General features: G+C 32.4%; 1 protein-coding gene across 1 annotated transcript in view; it reads left to right on the top strand.

The window, feature by feature from the left end:
• Positions 1-16,672, top strand: part of LOC145297612 (acetylcholinesterase-like) — a 1,140,889-nt gene that overhangs the window by 325,093 nt on the left and 799,124 nt on the right. Inside the window, exon 2 of the mRNA XM_080143678.1 lies at positions 1,708-1,749. The gene's annotated coding sequence lies outside the window, so the exon portion shown is untranslated. The remainder of the gene's footprint in view (positions 1-1,707; positions 1,750-16,672) is intronic.

The following is a 16,672-nucleotide window of genomic DNA, read 5'->3' as shown; positions in this document are numbered from 1 at the left end:
ATTACTCAGACAATTTCTGGTCTAAACATTTGATATTTTACATCCAGGGTATTCAGAGATAGGGCAAGCTTTTTAATCGGTGTAGGTCGAAAATTTGAGCAACCAATATATAAATGTATGTATGTATGTTTGTATGTCTGGCTAAAACTTTCGACAGAGGTGACGGTTTTTCACAAGATCTGTATTGTTTTGAAGCTCGACTCCTCCGACGACAAATACCGAAAAATTGACTAAAAACATTAATTTATTCACCCTCAACTGGGCACTTTTCTACAGGAAGGGGTCGCTTTTTGCACCGATATTTTCGAAAGTCATCCCCTCTTTTCGATTGTCTAGCCTTAATTTAAACCTACGTCACTTCCGGTTTGGCGGTGGTCGTAACAGCAAAGACGTCAGGTTTTTTCCATTCTGTTCCTCCTTTGCGGTACGGGTTCGGGCCTGCCTTCCTACTACCACTTTTTTTTCTTTTGCTCAACACACACTTCCAAACACCCGGGCAACGCCGGGCTGAAATGCTAATTACATAAAAATCAGTTATTTACAACTTTTAAAAAAGTTTTATAAAAATCCAAGTCATCAATTTTTTTAAATAGGCACAAAAGTGTAAATTTTAGCTATTTTACCCCAAAAGGCTCTCTCTACCGTGCTAGAACCTGCTGACACCTGAAAGTATCATGTACCTCTATAAGGCCACCATTCGCCCATGTTTGGATTATTGTTGTCACATTTGGGCTGGTGCATCTGCTACTAGTCTCTCGCTCCTAGACAAGGTTCAAAAAAGAGTCGCCAATCTGATAGGCCCTGAACTGGCATCTGAGCTTCAGCCTCTGTCCCATCGACGAAACGTTGCATCCCTCTGCCTGTTCTACAAGTATTTTAATGCTGAATGCTCTGACGAACTGCAATCACTTGTGCCCCCACGACGTAGACACCCTCGACAAACCCGACAGGCAGCTAAATCCCACCCCAACACAGTAGAGATCCCCAGATGTAAAAGATCTTTCTACTCCAGTAGTTTCTTCCCCAGAATCGCTAGACTCTGGAATTCCATTCCAAGTTCCTGCTTCCCCAACTGTACTGACACGCAGAAGTTCAAGTGCAACGTGAACCGACATCTTGCTTCCCAAATCCCAACATAGTGCCCAAGTAGTTGCTGCCCCTGATAGTAGCCCCCTACACCAAAGTGGCAATGCGCCTTGTTTGGGGTGAAAATGTAATAATAAAAAAAAAGGTAGCCCTGGGGGCGAGCAACCGGATTTCCCCCAGAAAATCCATTCTGTTACTATTTTATTCATAATATGTTTAATTTTTGTGCAAAATTTAAAAAATTCCAAGACTTAGTTATGGAGAAAATGCAGACAGGCGAATGGACGAACTGACAAGGGTGAATTCACAGGTCTAAAGTCCTTTCGTCAGGGGACCAATAAACAATTAGCAAAAGATTCAAATCTTTTGGTTATATCTTTTTTTTTTAATTAATCATTTAATGAACCAGCATCGACGTCGAGGGAAGTTTTACAGTAAATGAACAGAGCCGAGGATAAACACGGATTATATTAATTTTCATGTAACCCCGGGTGTGTAATGTTTTTCTTTCTTTTTTTCGTTTGTTTGTTTTACAATTATGCATCTGTAAAAATCGGACATTTATAAGCAATTGTGATCGATCCAACGTTTCAAAATAATAAATATTTTCCTTTCTTGCAGATACGTATGAATCATTAATTGCTGCATTGAATAAGAACGTAGGTAAGTACCGCAGTTTCTTCTAACGAAGTCTTCTTTTCGTTTTACTGTATTAAGTATTTACAAAAGTGTTGATCAAAACAGGCTTAGAAAATTGAAGATAAATACGCTTTGCATGCAATTCTATCCTCTCTTTTTTTTGTATAGATGATAGAATGAATTAGAGCAGATATCGGTTATAAACTAATAAGTTATTGTGATATGTTCCAAAAATGACTTTCTATATTTTTATTGTCACCGAAATCGATGAAATCGACCAATTAATGTAAATGCATAAATTAATTAACAAAACAAAAAAAAAACACTGTAACTTCCATACCATTTTGTAAATCACACTTTTAATCTATTGTGCATTTATTTTAGTCATTTCTTTACATGTTAAAAACATATTTTACTTTTTTTTCACACAAGACGCTTCATGATTTGAAGTAATTTAAATGTAATTGGAACAAGCGTACAGAAGCATCCAGATTTTAAAAGAAGCAGTAATCAAAAACTTCATGAAGACGACTAAAGAAAAACAGTTGAAAGTATTTGCAAAAAGAAAAAAAACAAACAAACAGATGGTCGAAAACGACTATGGAAGTTTCTTACACAAATTCGACCGACATATAAGGACGACCATACGAAAAATGAAGGAATTATTAAAATAATACGATTAAGCAAGAACACTCCGTTCTGTTCAACACTCTATGTCTAATTAAAACATCCTCCCTAAATACACAATATATATATATATATATATATATATATACATACACACATATATATATGAATATATATACATCATGATGATTGCAACGTCTTGTCAGACGAGTGCCACTCCCTCAGACATTTAAAATCCATGAGCCCAAATGCCTGAGGGAGTATCTATACAAATATGATGTTACAGAGTCTTAGCTTTGTACGACAGCTAAGTCTCTCTCTCGGTTCAAAATGTTGAGATCCAGCAACAAGCAAGAGCAAGATAGCCAGCAACAAATTAAACTGCAGACCAGCTTAATGCGGGTAATGGTCTTCCGCTTTATGGTTTTTTTTTTAATCAGAGACTTGCTTCTCCTAGAAAGGTTGCCTTCACCACGGCTTACGGGAGCCCTCTCCACCCCAAAAACATACATGTATATATACATACGCACATATATATGTATATATATACATACATGTATATATATATATATACACACATATATATATGTATACATATATATATATGTGTGTGTGTGTGTGTGTGTGTGTGTGTGTGTGTGTGTGTGTGTGTTTATGGGAGTGTTTAATAGCGTCGTGTGTTGATTTTAATTTTCGAAAGGAAACTTAAAAGCTTTTTATATTTAATCATCCGAGGACGATATTTTCCTACACTCCTACGTAATACATATTAGATGGCATGTTTTCTTACGTGTGTGTGTGTGTGTGTACAGTGAAAAAACAGGTTTTCTACGGTGAGAGATGCCTAGCAAAGCGACCGGGGAGGGGACACAGAGTAAATTTAAAATATCTCTGATTTAGAGATTAACTACCTAGAATAATTAATTTCTTTGAGAGCAACCTACTCGATGAATGGAATGCCAAATATAGTTTGGAGTTGACACTGCTTAATTGTTATTTCCAGTAAACATCGATATTGGCCCTCTGGATGACTGATTGTGTATAACTGGGAAAAAGATCTGAATCTAATATTTCAGGTCAAAAATACATATATTCATTTATTTATTGTGGATTATCTTCATTTATTAGTTATTGTTTCACGATGATTCGGCCAACTATTCTCCTGGTCTTCCTCGGGTGGTAACCGAGACGGGAGATGAACTCCGAATCTACTATGGAAGGCAGTAATTGCTGATGGTGCAGTTATGAGATTCGAAGTTCCTCTACCGTCGTGGTTACCAACTGAGGAGGGCCAGGGGAATAGTGTCCGAAGCGTCCTGAAACAACTAATAGATGAGGATAATAGTCCGAAATAAATGAATAAAATATACTCATCTAAATAAGCATTCCAATTAATTAAATAAATACTTACATTAAAGATTATTGGTAGATAAACAGTTAGAGCAAAATCCACGGGCTGTGAAGCATTCAGTCAGAGTTAACTTCTGAGAGTCAGTCATATTTGTGTACTTCGGGAAAGATGACCGACTCTTGAAACTCCTATCCAAATGATTGCACTTAACTTAATTAGACTTAAGTTTCGATTATTCCAGGCAAAAATTTTGTTTTGGAAGTTTGCTATTAAACGTCTATATTTGGATAAATTGGACTAGCTGTTCTCATCTTGAGTGTCATTTTCACAACATTTCGTCGATGTAACCTTATATTCTCTTCAAGGTCGAAGGTTCAATTCTTAGTGCGGGCGACTGAAAAATACAAGTGTGAATTACTTAGGCCCTTTATCAAGTTATGGCTGACGGAAAGAAATCATGCTACCCCTGTGAACTAACTAAATGGTTCCGTTCGAAATTTCGTCCCAATTCCCTTGTTCGAAAAGCACATTACCAAGTTTGTCAAAATACACCTAAAAACAGACGGAGGTTATATCGAACGAAACGTTGTGAAAATGAAATTCAGGATGAGAACAGTAGTCCGTAGAATCCAAATAATGCGAATAAGCAAACATAATCTAAAGAAAAAATTAGAAACTTAAGCAAATATATACAAATCGTAACCTCTAAAGAAAAATTAACTTTTTGAAATGTTTAAACTCGACGCATGAGAAAGATTTCCTTTTAAGGCACAATTGACTGAATCGAACAACAGATCTGGATCGGGGCGACGAGCGGAACGATCACGGTCTGTGCAGTGAACACACAAATGTATGCTTATACTTATATAATGCCTAGCATTCTTGACGTCAAAAAACTATATAGAAAAAATATATATGGTTCCTATTTTTCGGCTAGCAAATCTATATATCTATAAAAGTGAAACTGTCTGTCTATGTGCGTGTCTGTGGATGTACATTTCCCTACAAAACTACTGTCAATTTTCAGTCTACAGACTCGAGATTTGACAAAAGGGGTATTGAGATTTGGGGCAACCTTTTTAATCGGTTTTCGTCCAGAATTTTGGCTGTCAAGTGGCAAAGTCTTTGAAAACTCTGTCAAACTCCTCCACAAATTTGGGTCTAAGCACTTGAAATTTTAGATGTAGGTTACTTGGACCTACATCAAACTTTTTAGTTTGATTTGAACCCAAAAATGTTTAGAGGTCAAAATTGCGGTCAAAGCTTAAAAATTTGACCTCAGTGGTCTCTAAAAATTACTTAGCCAATTTTAGGTTTAAACATTTGAAATTTTACATAAAGTGTATTCAGTCTAAAGGCAAGCTTTTTGACCAGTTTTTGGCCGGAAATTTGTCTGCCAAAGGGTCAAAGTTTAAAAGATTTGACTGTTGCAGTCTCTAGCAAACTATTCAGCCATTTTTGGTCTAAACACTTTAAATTTTATATAAAGGGTATTCAGGCATGCAGCGAGCTTTTTAATAAGTTTTCGGCGAACAAGTAGTCAGAGTGGAAAGAGTTGAGCTTTGCAAACTCTACCAAACTCCTCCGCCAATTTTGGGTTTAAACACATGAAATTTTAGATGTAGGTTACCTGCACATGAGCCAAACTTTTATATATATATATATATATATATATATATATATATATATATATATATATATATATGCTCATAAAGTTATGAACAGTACATAGGGCCCGAGCAAAGCAAGGCTGAACTGCTAGTATATCTATAAACGTGAGAATGTGTGCGAGGACACTTCTCAACCTATACACTCAATGAATGTTTATATACAGACTTGAAACTTAGTATATAGGTTATTCAGATATGTGGAAAACTTTTTAATCAGTTTACATTCAGAAATGCTGACTGCTAAAGAGGTAAAAATTGAAAATTTATACGTTGGATTTTTATCCGTTTGCTAACTGTTCCCCGTATGCGTATGCGTTAATAGTTCACATTACAGATTACTTATGTTAAGCATAAGTAGTTTGGAGGAACATGGTTATCGTACTTGACTCACTGTCCTTAGATTTTGGTTTCGATCTCTGCTCGAGTATTTTTTTTCTTTTTTCTGAATTACAGGAAGTGAACGGTTTAAAAAATATAATACTAGCATGCACATATATCAGTTTCTGTATTAATAAAAAAAATAATACTTATGCATATTTTACGAGGGGGCAGCGCCGGCAGCCTGCTAGTATTAGATAAATGAATGTAGTTTTTCGTTGCTGGCTTTTCACGCAAACGCCATTCACATATGATACTTTATCATCTATCAAATAGTGTTTTTATATACCAAACGCATACCTTTTGAAAGGAATAAAATGTGTACGCTAGATAAGAGTGTTAGTTGCATTGATAATTAAATCTCGACATTCTAATAAAATTCAGACGAGTGAAAGATAAAAGTCCAAGTTTTAGAGAGTGAGAGGAATCGATTCAAGGGAAGCATACGTTTTATAATAATTCGCCATGAAGCAAAAAAAAAAACAACAAAAAACAAAATGGAGACAACGTATCGATTCATTGGTCGCGCTTGTTATTTGTTGATTAGAAAGTTGCGTATTTATGGCGGGAATAGAAAATCAGCGGATCATTTGGCGTCGAGTCTTCGGTTTTTCAAAACCAGGAATTATTTGTTCTGTGTATAGTTCCGGACGAATAATTATTGTTTATCGAACCATGTAAATATACATCCCTGGCCGAGACCTTCATAGATAAATAGACAGAATATATATATATATATATATATATATATATATATATATAAAGAGAGAGAGAGAAAGAGAGAGAGAGAAAAAGGGAGAGAAAATAGATAGATATGTAAAACGTACTATACAAATAATAATATGCAGAAATAAGTACTATATATATATGTGGGGGGGTTCGTGCGTAAAGGGTAAAACAGAAAAAATCAATCCATCATCTTAAAATAGTTTCGACTTTAATTTTTTCATAACTCGCTTAAAAATGTTAGTTTAAATTTTCCTTTAAAATTGTATATTGTTGTGCATTTCATTAAGTATCTTATCTATATCTCTCATGTAAGACACGCTGTCGTTTGCAGATCCTAAATCTCACACACACACACACACACATACACACACACACACACATATATATATATATAAATATATATATATATATATATATATATATATATATATATATATATATATATATATATATATATACAAGTTAGGAAAGCATTTCATCATCCAAGGCATGAAAATTGTTAAACAAAATGTTTTTACTATAGGCTTTAAAAATAAAGGTATAAGATTCAATTTGAAATTTATTTATCTTCAAAGTGTACTTTAATAAATTTTACAAAGTAAGTTATGCAAATTTAATAACTTACTTTGTAAAATGTATAACAAGCGCGACTAATGAATCGATACATTGTCTCCATTTTCATGCCTTGGATGAAATGCTTTTCTAACTTGTATCCTATCTCTTTAAGATTATATTTTATTTAATTTATTAATTTGGATTTAAAAAAAGATGAATGTGATTTTGTATGTATTTATAAAAAAATTTCTACTCTATTTCAGATTATATTTCTCCTCACACCACAACTCATTTTTGCAACCCCCTCTTTGTATTATTACAGGGCTGAATATTCTCTCTGTTTCAGTGTGTAATTCTCCTCACTCCACAACTCTTTTTTGCAACTCTCTCTTTGTCATACATGTCTGAATAATAAGAAAATCTGAATTTTTTTAACAAAAACTTTAAAATAACTTTTTTAGATTAATTTTTTTTAAACTTCTTTCAGAATAGAAAATCTTTACGATTTAATAAGGAACATATTTCATATAGGTTTCATCAAAAATATTCAGTAGATAACGAAAAAAATAGAGATGAACATTTCAAAAGGAGTGTATAACTGGTTACGCTCAATAGTAGTCCTCGCTAGCGAAAGACTTTGTTATTGTTATTCTATTATTATTATTATTATTTAAAACATTTAGTGTGCTGCGCTTTCGCGCGAGGACTAATATATATAATATAATATAAAGCTGAACATCTGTGTGTGTGTTGTCACAAGTAGGTTCCTATATGGTTGACTATTATAGAAAACTGATCGCATATAATGATATAAGATGTATCGAGACATAGAAATGGGTATGTTTGATCTGGCATAATGATGATTCATTAAAATTGTGGGGTCTGCGTACGCGCCTGGTCCACAAAGTATGGAAATAAAAAATTTAAAAATTTAAAAAAAAACGTTTACAAGTGTTTTTGATATAGATGTATATAATAATACTTTGATAAGTATGTTTTAACTTAAATAGGGATGGTATAATAAAATTGTTGGGTCTGCGTTCTCGCCTGGCCTCCATAGAATGGAAATAGGCAAACACTTTAATAAAGACTTTTCATATCTATCTGCGTAAGTATACTTTGATAATTATGTTTCAGTTTGAAGAAATATGGTATAATAAAATTATGGGGTCTTCGTTCACACCTGACCTCATTAGAATGTAAATATATCACAAAGTTTAACAAGGTTTTTTAATATAGATACACAGAAAATTGCGATAAGGATTTCAGTGTGAACAGGTATGGTATAATAAATTACGGGGTGTATCTATTTTATCGGGTATTTTGCTGGTATATATCGAGTACTTTTGTTAGTATATATATATATATATATATATATATATATATATATATATATATATATAGTAATTTATAAAATATATATGGCGATTAAGCTACACTGAATATTCCGTGTTTCATCCACTTTAGGTCTTTTCAGGCTTAAGAGACCTACAGTGGATGAAACGCGGAATACTCAGTGTAGCTTAATCGCCATATATATTTTATAAATTACTAACTAGCTCTACCTACGTATTGAGCACTTTTGAAGTAAATACTTAAAGTTTACGCATAAATCTATACTTTCGTATATTTATTTTATGTGAGTAAATTAAGTAGTTATATATATATATATATATATATATATATATATTGTACGTATATATATATATATATATATATATATACATATATATATATATATAGTATTTATATAATATTACTGCCAGTAATGTCTTGTAAAACTTATAATCACAGATTTCCATACCAGTTGATTGTTAGATAATTTTCTTCTGAAGACTATATATATATATATATATATATATATATATATATATATATATATAATACATACGTATAATATACGTATGTACGTGTGTGTACTTGTGTGTACGTGTGTTTACGTGGGTGTATGTGTGTACGTGTGCATGTAAGGGGGTGCATGTATGTACATGCGTATGTAAGTGTGTTGGTGTGGGTATTTTTGTGGCTGTATGCATGTTATGTAAAACTTTGTTTGTAGGAATAAATATCCGAGAGAAAAGTTTCACAGATGCGTGAAGAGAGAAGGTACTTAAAATGAAATACGACAAACACTGATTAACAAACGTTTACTACACACACGCGAGCACACACATACACACACGCATATATATATGTGTGTGTGTGTGTGTGTGTGTGTTAATACGATTATACCAAAGTCACTTTGTGTGTGTGAGTTCCTTACTTATAGGTTACCAAACGACTGCGTTTTTCCTTTGCAAATTTCACACAAAGGTAATTTATATGTCTGGCAGTGTTCTTAGACATGTCTTGTACAGAAATTCAACCGATAAGTATCTAAAATTGAAAAAAATCTGATCCTACAAATAGTTTTTTTTCTCATAGATAAAAAAAATTTACAAAGGGATTTTTATACGTTTCACCGGCAAGGGAGATAATAACATATTAGCAAATCATTTCTTCTAAAAACTAAACAGAATTATTGACATCTTGAGGTATAGCTCATTTGTAGAGTATTCGACTACGGATCAAATGACCTCCCTGTTTAAGCACGGGTGTACTCTACAGTTTTATTTTATTTTCTCTTTATTAATAAGTTCAATTTACAATAAAAGAAGCGGTATCATTTAAAACCGCCACAAATCATTTATTCGTTTACATATATATAAAACTAAACATTAATCAGAAGTGACTTTTCCAGGGCATTCATCGGCAAGCCCAAATATCAACTGGCATATTATTGTAAACAAACACAGACGGAATTCGAGGAACAACATTGTCATTATCATTCTTATTTTTATTTATTTATATTTTTTCTTTTCGAATTAGTCCGCAGGGCAAATTGTTCCTCGTATTATATTATGTTTAATAGCGAATTGAGTTTATAATAATGCATACGTGTATGAATTAAAATATCATGTGTAAGTATATTGCACGACCGACCAATGCAATGCATCCAGATATTATATATATATATATATATATATATATATATATATATATAAGAATAACTAGTTATAAACATGTTAAGAACACTTTGAAAAAGAGTTAAAAACATATTTAATTTTAAAAAGGAAACACTAAATAAGTGGAGAGTCCTTTTCTTCTTATCAGAGGATAGGATTTAGCAAAATGCGGGATCGGATTTTGCTTGCAAAAGTATTTGATGAAACGACAAGTAAGTCATAGATCTTATTTGATAACAAAAATGAAGCAAGGGAATAGGGTGAATAATTTGTTTTTTTTCATTATTAAGTAAAGTGTCCTTGTGTTGTTTTGTCACGGTTGTGCAGATGGCAACACACACGGTATTGTTGGAAGTCTTCCGTTTAAGCTTTTCAGGCGCATGTTAGCTCTAGTATTAATAGATTTTTACTTACGAGGCAAAACATTACTACTGAACGAATAAAAAAAACAAAAGAATTATTTTATTCTTCGATAACAAATATGATATCTGAAATCGTTAATAAATATTTTATGTCTATATCCTTTTCATTATGAACAAATATAGAATTTCGCTTATCCTATGTTTTTAAAACTTAAAACCTTTTAATTGTAATTTTCTATGTTTATTGTATTTAGCAAATTAGGTATAACCCATCATAATTTGCTGATATTTTCTCCTCTGGGGAGAAAATATTAGAAAATTATGATTGTTTATACCCTTTAAGCAATACTCACTCCCGTACAAAAATGTTTAATTCCCTCTCTTTCTCACTTCCTCTTTCCCTCTCTTCCCCTTTAATCCAACACGTCCCCTGTACCTATACCCTCCCACAAAACTTGACCGTTGCAGTCGACTTACTTACTGCTGAAGAATGACAAGCACTTTTCACTCAAACGGCTTATGGAAGCGGGGAGCCTAGTATTGAAGAGAATTTGGTCCTGAATGTTTGTGTTTAATCCTGTTTTCTCAGACAACGGATCTAATTTCAACGTTTAACAGATTTTGGGTTTTAAAAAATGGCGACCACATAGTATCAATCCCCTTCAAATCCTCACTATCATCTTTTTCCAACTGTTTTAAAACGCCAAAATGGATATATACATTTTTCGCCTCATGATATTTACAAAGGACAATATTAAATCTTGGATTCAACCAGTCCGGTTTTAATACATGTAATTTTAAATAAATTTTAGACATGGAAAACTTGTAGGTTAAGGAAATATACTTATTTATTGTATCATTTGTCTTGCATATAATAAAAGTTCTAGATTTTAAACTTAACCATTTCACGTCACAGAATTTAAATCATTAGTTTATGGTGTGTATATATATATATATATATATATATATATATATATATATATATGTGTGTGTGTACATATTATATATATATTGATTTATTTATATATATATTATATACATGTATGCATATACATATATCAATTTATATGGAATTTAACCAAGAGTTAAAAGATAAGAGTTTATTTTAATGTACTAGTAAATGTATTTATACTATTAAATGAAACAGTGCTCGTTGTACTGTAGATATATAATACGCTTGATAGATAGATAGATAGATATATAATAAGCTTGATAGATAGATATATAATAAGCTTGATATCCTAGAGCTATTTTAATATTGAGTAAAATGATTCATAATTTTGAATTAAAAATTATTTTCAAAAAGAAAACAGACAAAATCAATAGACTGTACGATCGTTTCGGATACAATGTTTTTTATTGAAATATACAATACGTCTTGTGTTATATAGAGCATCGCTGATGCAAACTGGCCCATGGGCACCAATTCGTGTTTGTTATATAGAGGTTTCATTATTATTATTATTATTCTTTGTTATAAGTGCATGTTAGAGAGTCTTATTAAAAGAGAGTTTTAGTGAGAGTTTTACTATAAGTCTTCGAGAGAGTTTGTTGTTTTGTCTTGGAGAGAGAGTCTTTTATTAAGAGGGAGATGTTGTAAGAGACGTTGTTCGTTTTATGACGATTCATATATTAAAAGTTCATTACTTAGAATTGTAATGGAAGCTCCTTGAATAAGGAGATAGTGTTCAGACAGTTCTAGTGTAGATATGAGATGTGTATGTTAAGACATTTTATAGCACAGACATATAGACATATAATAACAATTCACTTTACCTTTCGGTAGAATCACAACACAAAGACGACGTTTTATAAAAACACATGATGGGTCTATTTCTTATCACGACCGACCGTGGTTTTCATCAAGAATTCAAAGCTTCACATATTAAGATTCAAAGTTACCGTCTCGGTTCTAGACGTTCGAATGACAAACTGCAGACGATCGTCGGTCGCCCTCAGACTCCCTCTGAGTTTCTCCCAGTTTCTCCTTTCTTTTTTCTAAAGTTTTTCTAACTATCTCTAGAACTTTCTATTTTCCATGACGTCATATACGCGTGTTCTGGACATACGTGCCCAAAACTTTTCCTTTTTTTCACAAAAGGAATTTTAACCTATACTCAGTAACCTATATTTCCAATATGTTAAAAACATGTTTATTAAATTATCTTGTAGCTGCATTCTTTCAATTGAATTTTCATAACAAAATTGATAGTGCACATTCTTTTCTTGAAACTATTTTATCTCTAAGCTGTTTTACATTCCATTTTCTAATTCTCACACGTAATCTATTTCTAAACCTAAATTACGAGGTTCGAATTTCGTCTATTGCTATTTCATTTTCATTTTAACTAAATCTCTATTTTTATACATACATGAAAAGGGGACAGCCCTTATCATGTAACACTTGAACAATATTTTGATAAAAAAATTTATTTATATTTAAACAAAGTCTCCTAATCAGAAAAATGTGGGTGGGATAAAGACACCAAAATAAACTAATCTAAATAATAATTATTATTTCAACCATTCAGAGACAACTTTTAACAACATACCAAGGAATAGATTGACTGAAATAATAACAAGCTTTAAAAACGGGTGAGAAAAAGGAATATCGGCCTTAATACAAAAATGCTAGCTTGTTTTGGTGTCTTTAACCCCCACCCCACCCCACACACATGTTTTTGCTTATTAGGTGACTTTCTTTAAGTATATAAAAACAACTTTTTATCAAATTATTGTTCAAGAAATATTGTCTATTTAAATAAAAACATCGTTTCCGAAACGATCGTACAACCTATTGATTTTTTTCTTTTTGTTACTGATTTTCAATTCAAAATTATGAATCATTTTACTCAATATATATATATATATATATATATATATATATATATATATATATATATATATATATATATATATATATGGTAGCTTCCTTCAGTCTTTACAGACTATGGATACCTACTGTAAGGGTGCGTGCGCGTGAAATTTTAGTGGAAAGAGTTGCGCAATTGCAAACTACACCTCGCTCTCCCTCTCTCTTCGCCTCTCTCTCTCTCTCTCTGTATATATATATATATATATATATATATATATATATGTAATATATATATATATGTAATATATATGTAATATATATATATGTAATATATATATATATATGTAATATATATATATATATTACATATATATATATACTTATTTATTGTTAAATAAACATGTTTACATCCCGCTGCTACAAACAGCCATTTGTTTCAATCAAACAACGGATATCATCAGGCAGCGACTTGACTATTCAAATGTTCAATAAATAATTCATTCATCAGTTATTCATTGGACATATGAATAGTCAAGTCGCTGCCTGATGATATCTGTTGTTTGATTGAAACAAATGGCTGTTTGTAGCAGCGGGATGTAAACATGTTTATTTAACAATAAATAAGTATTATTAGCTCTTTTTTATTGAGCACTATCTAACAACCTCGTTGAATTCATCAGTTTATTACTTTTGAATAACAAAAACCGAGTGTATATATATATATATATATATTATATATATATATATGTATATATATATATATATATATATATATATAATATAAAACTTCTTGATCGAGAATCATAAAAATTCAAAATAATTATCCAAATGCAAGCTGGAGTATTACACAGATTATTGCCCCTATTGACTTACTTTCCTCCGAGGGCAGGGTAAGATGCAAAGGGTACTCTAGTTGGTGACATAGGCAATAATTGCCTCAATTTAGAAAGATGTCTTGTTTTCTGACAGATCGCAACAAAAAAAACATGGAGTGTAGTATGAGAATAGATCCAAAATTCTGCTTTTACCCAAAATTCCGAGCAGTTTAGCTGTGATGAAACAAATAAACAGTATTTGTAATCAATCAAATAGACCTGATAGGCCCAGTTTAGTGTGAAGCTTGAACGGATTTTAATCCAACAGTTATTTAACAATGCATGGACTTATTAGAGTCGTTTCGATGACTTAAATTGTGAGAGCCAATTCCATTTCCAATATTCCTTCTAATAGAAAAAAGTGCTAAATAAATCCAAAACACGCTATAAACGTACGTGATCGGCTTTGCCAAGAGAGTAAAACTTTTTTATTATTATTTTATATGCGCAATACAACGGCAAATTAATGCGTACGAATAGAACAGATTGGAGTCATTCGTCTGTTGAAACGGAATCAGATTGGAAACGATAGAATTTGCCTCTTTCGTTGATATCCTATCACCACTGGATTTCGCTCTAAAGAGGTTTAAGATTGCGTGTTATGAGCGGCTTTTTGTTTGGCCATCGGATAAGAGACGGACGATAAAGTCAATATATTGTCTGTTTTACTCTTTGCGCAGAAAAGATGGCCGCTTTTATTGATCTGCGTATACGTGTAAACAGTGCTTGTGGCGAGGGGGGGTAGCGTTGAAATGGACGGACGTATGACACAAATCACCAATGTCAAGCACATTGGCCATTCCCAGCCTGACCAATGCTTTCACCGTATTTTGGAGACTGACAAGAAATGTACATATTGCAAAGAAGCACTCAGCAGTACACGTGTTTCCCTTTCAAGCTAGGATCAAAGTATAGTACTGTACGCTATTGACATTCTCTTCGCTGTCAAGCTAGGATTAAAGTGCAGTACCGTACTTAATTGACACTTTCGCTTTCAAAAGAAGTGGTTTGCGAAGCTGTAGAATAAAAAAGCATTTTTTCGGCAATCTGGTTGGCAAAATATTGGAGATAGGTCTCATATAATTGTCTAATTAATTGAAAAGGTTAGCAGATGCGACTTAATTGGTCATATATTTTGTTCTACTCTGCTCGGAAATAGTAAGGAATTATTCAGATATTTTGGACTGGCTGAACGATAGTCATGTATGAATAATTAACGCAAATACGTTTGTTTACAGAATATAAGTTATTTATTCCGGGATACATTACTTACACATTCATAAAATGAGACAGGATTCTATTTTGACGATCTTGTATCTACGTTAAACAAATTGCCCTGCTCTCAACAAGCTATTATTTCGGTTTTGCATCTTCTTGTCACAGTGTTTAATAGTATCCTGGGCAACGCCGGAATTGTTGCTGGTTGTGCACGCACGCATATGGAGCTGGATGCACACACGTAAATATTGTAGAAATCTTCAAACCCAAAAATGTCATCAAAACTCATAACAAATGAAAGAAGAGTGCATAAACTTTGAAATCAACATTGCTCAATTGATAAGTTCTGAAAACGGCTATATTGAAATTTTGCCTTGGACGAATTTAATAAGGACCAGTCGAATGCGGCATGGAAAAATGAAATTCCTATCTAACGTTTTGTAAATAAAAACAAACGCTAGCCAAGAAAAAGTCAGTCAGAGAGAAGACGGGCACCGAGACTACCAGTTGTCATTTTGTGTAACCCACAACACTCCACCACGCCCCATCTCTCTCTCTTTCTCTCTCTCTCTCCCTCCATAGCACATTGAGAAAGAATTGAACAGAAAATAAAGTGTCATTTCTTTTTTTATATAAATTTACGTCAAGTGTTTTTGTGAAGCTACTTGTCTTATATACATTCGTCAAGAACTTGAAACTCTATTTAGCAGATTAAATAGACGATACGGTTAAAAACTAAAGAACTACAGCATGACGTAACAACATGCCTATCAAGATTTAACTATTGAACTGTTGAAAACTCACAATCTGTCTACGTACACTCTGAGGCAAGGTAAACATATACGCTGGTGTTTTTTGCACAGCGCATCGGATTTTTTGGAAATATTGGCTCGGGATCGACCGTAACTCGTCGAGATTTGCCGAGCCCTGATTATATTGACCAGCCAATAAAAAGGCGGCAATAAAACTGGTTTTGTCAATAAAAAGCGAAGCAGCTGACTTTTAATAAATAAGATGAAAAATAATTACGCACAAATTTAATCAGTCCAAACCCTAACCTTAACTCCTAACTCTTACCCTTAACCTAACTCTTAATCCTAACACTAAACCCTAATCTTAATTCTTAAAAAAAATATTTTTCATCACGCACAAATGTAATTAGTTTAACACTAACCCTAACACTAATCCTAAAAAAGATGTCAACATTTTTCCTAAAAATTCTTACAAATTTTATTAACAAAGAAAAATATTTAAAAAGAAATTTCAAAGTTTTCTTAACAAAAAAAAAACTGACAAAAAATAAAATATGTTTCTTCATATTCACTTGAAAAGAAAAAGAAACAAAAGAAATGTTTCTATTTA

The sequence above is a fragment of the Euprymna scolopes genome, chromosome 18, assembly GCF_053919585.1.
Source record: "Euprymna scolopes isolate OS-2025 chromosome 18, ASM5391958v1, whole genome shotgun sequence".
Classification (NCBI taxonomy): Eukaryota; Metazoa; Mollusca; class Cephalopoda; order Sepiida; family Sepiolidae; genus Euprymna; species Euprymna scolopes.
Note: the sequence above shows the minus strand (reverse complement) of the source record. Positions and strands in the feature narration are given on the sequence as shown.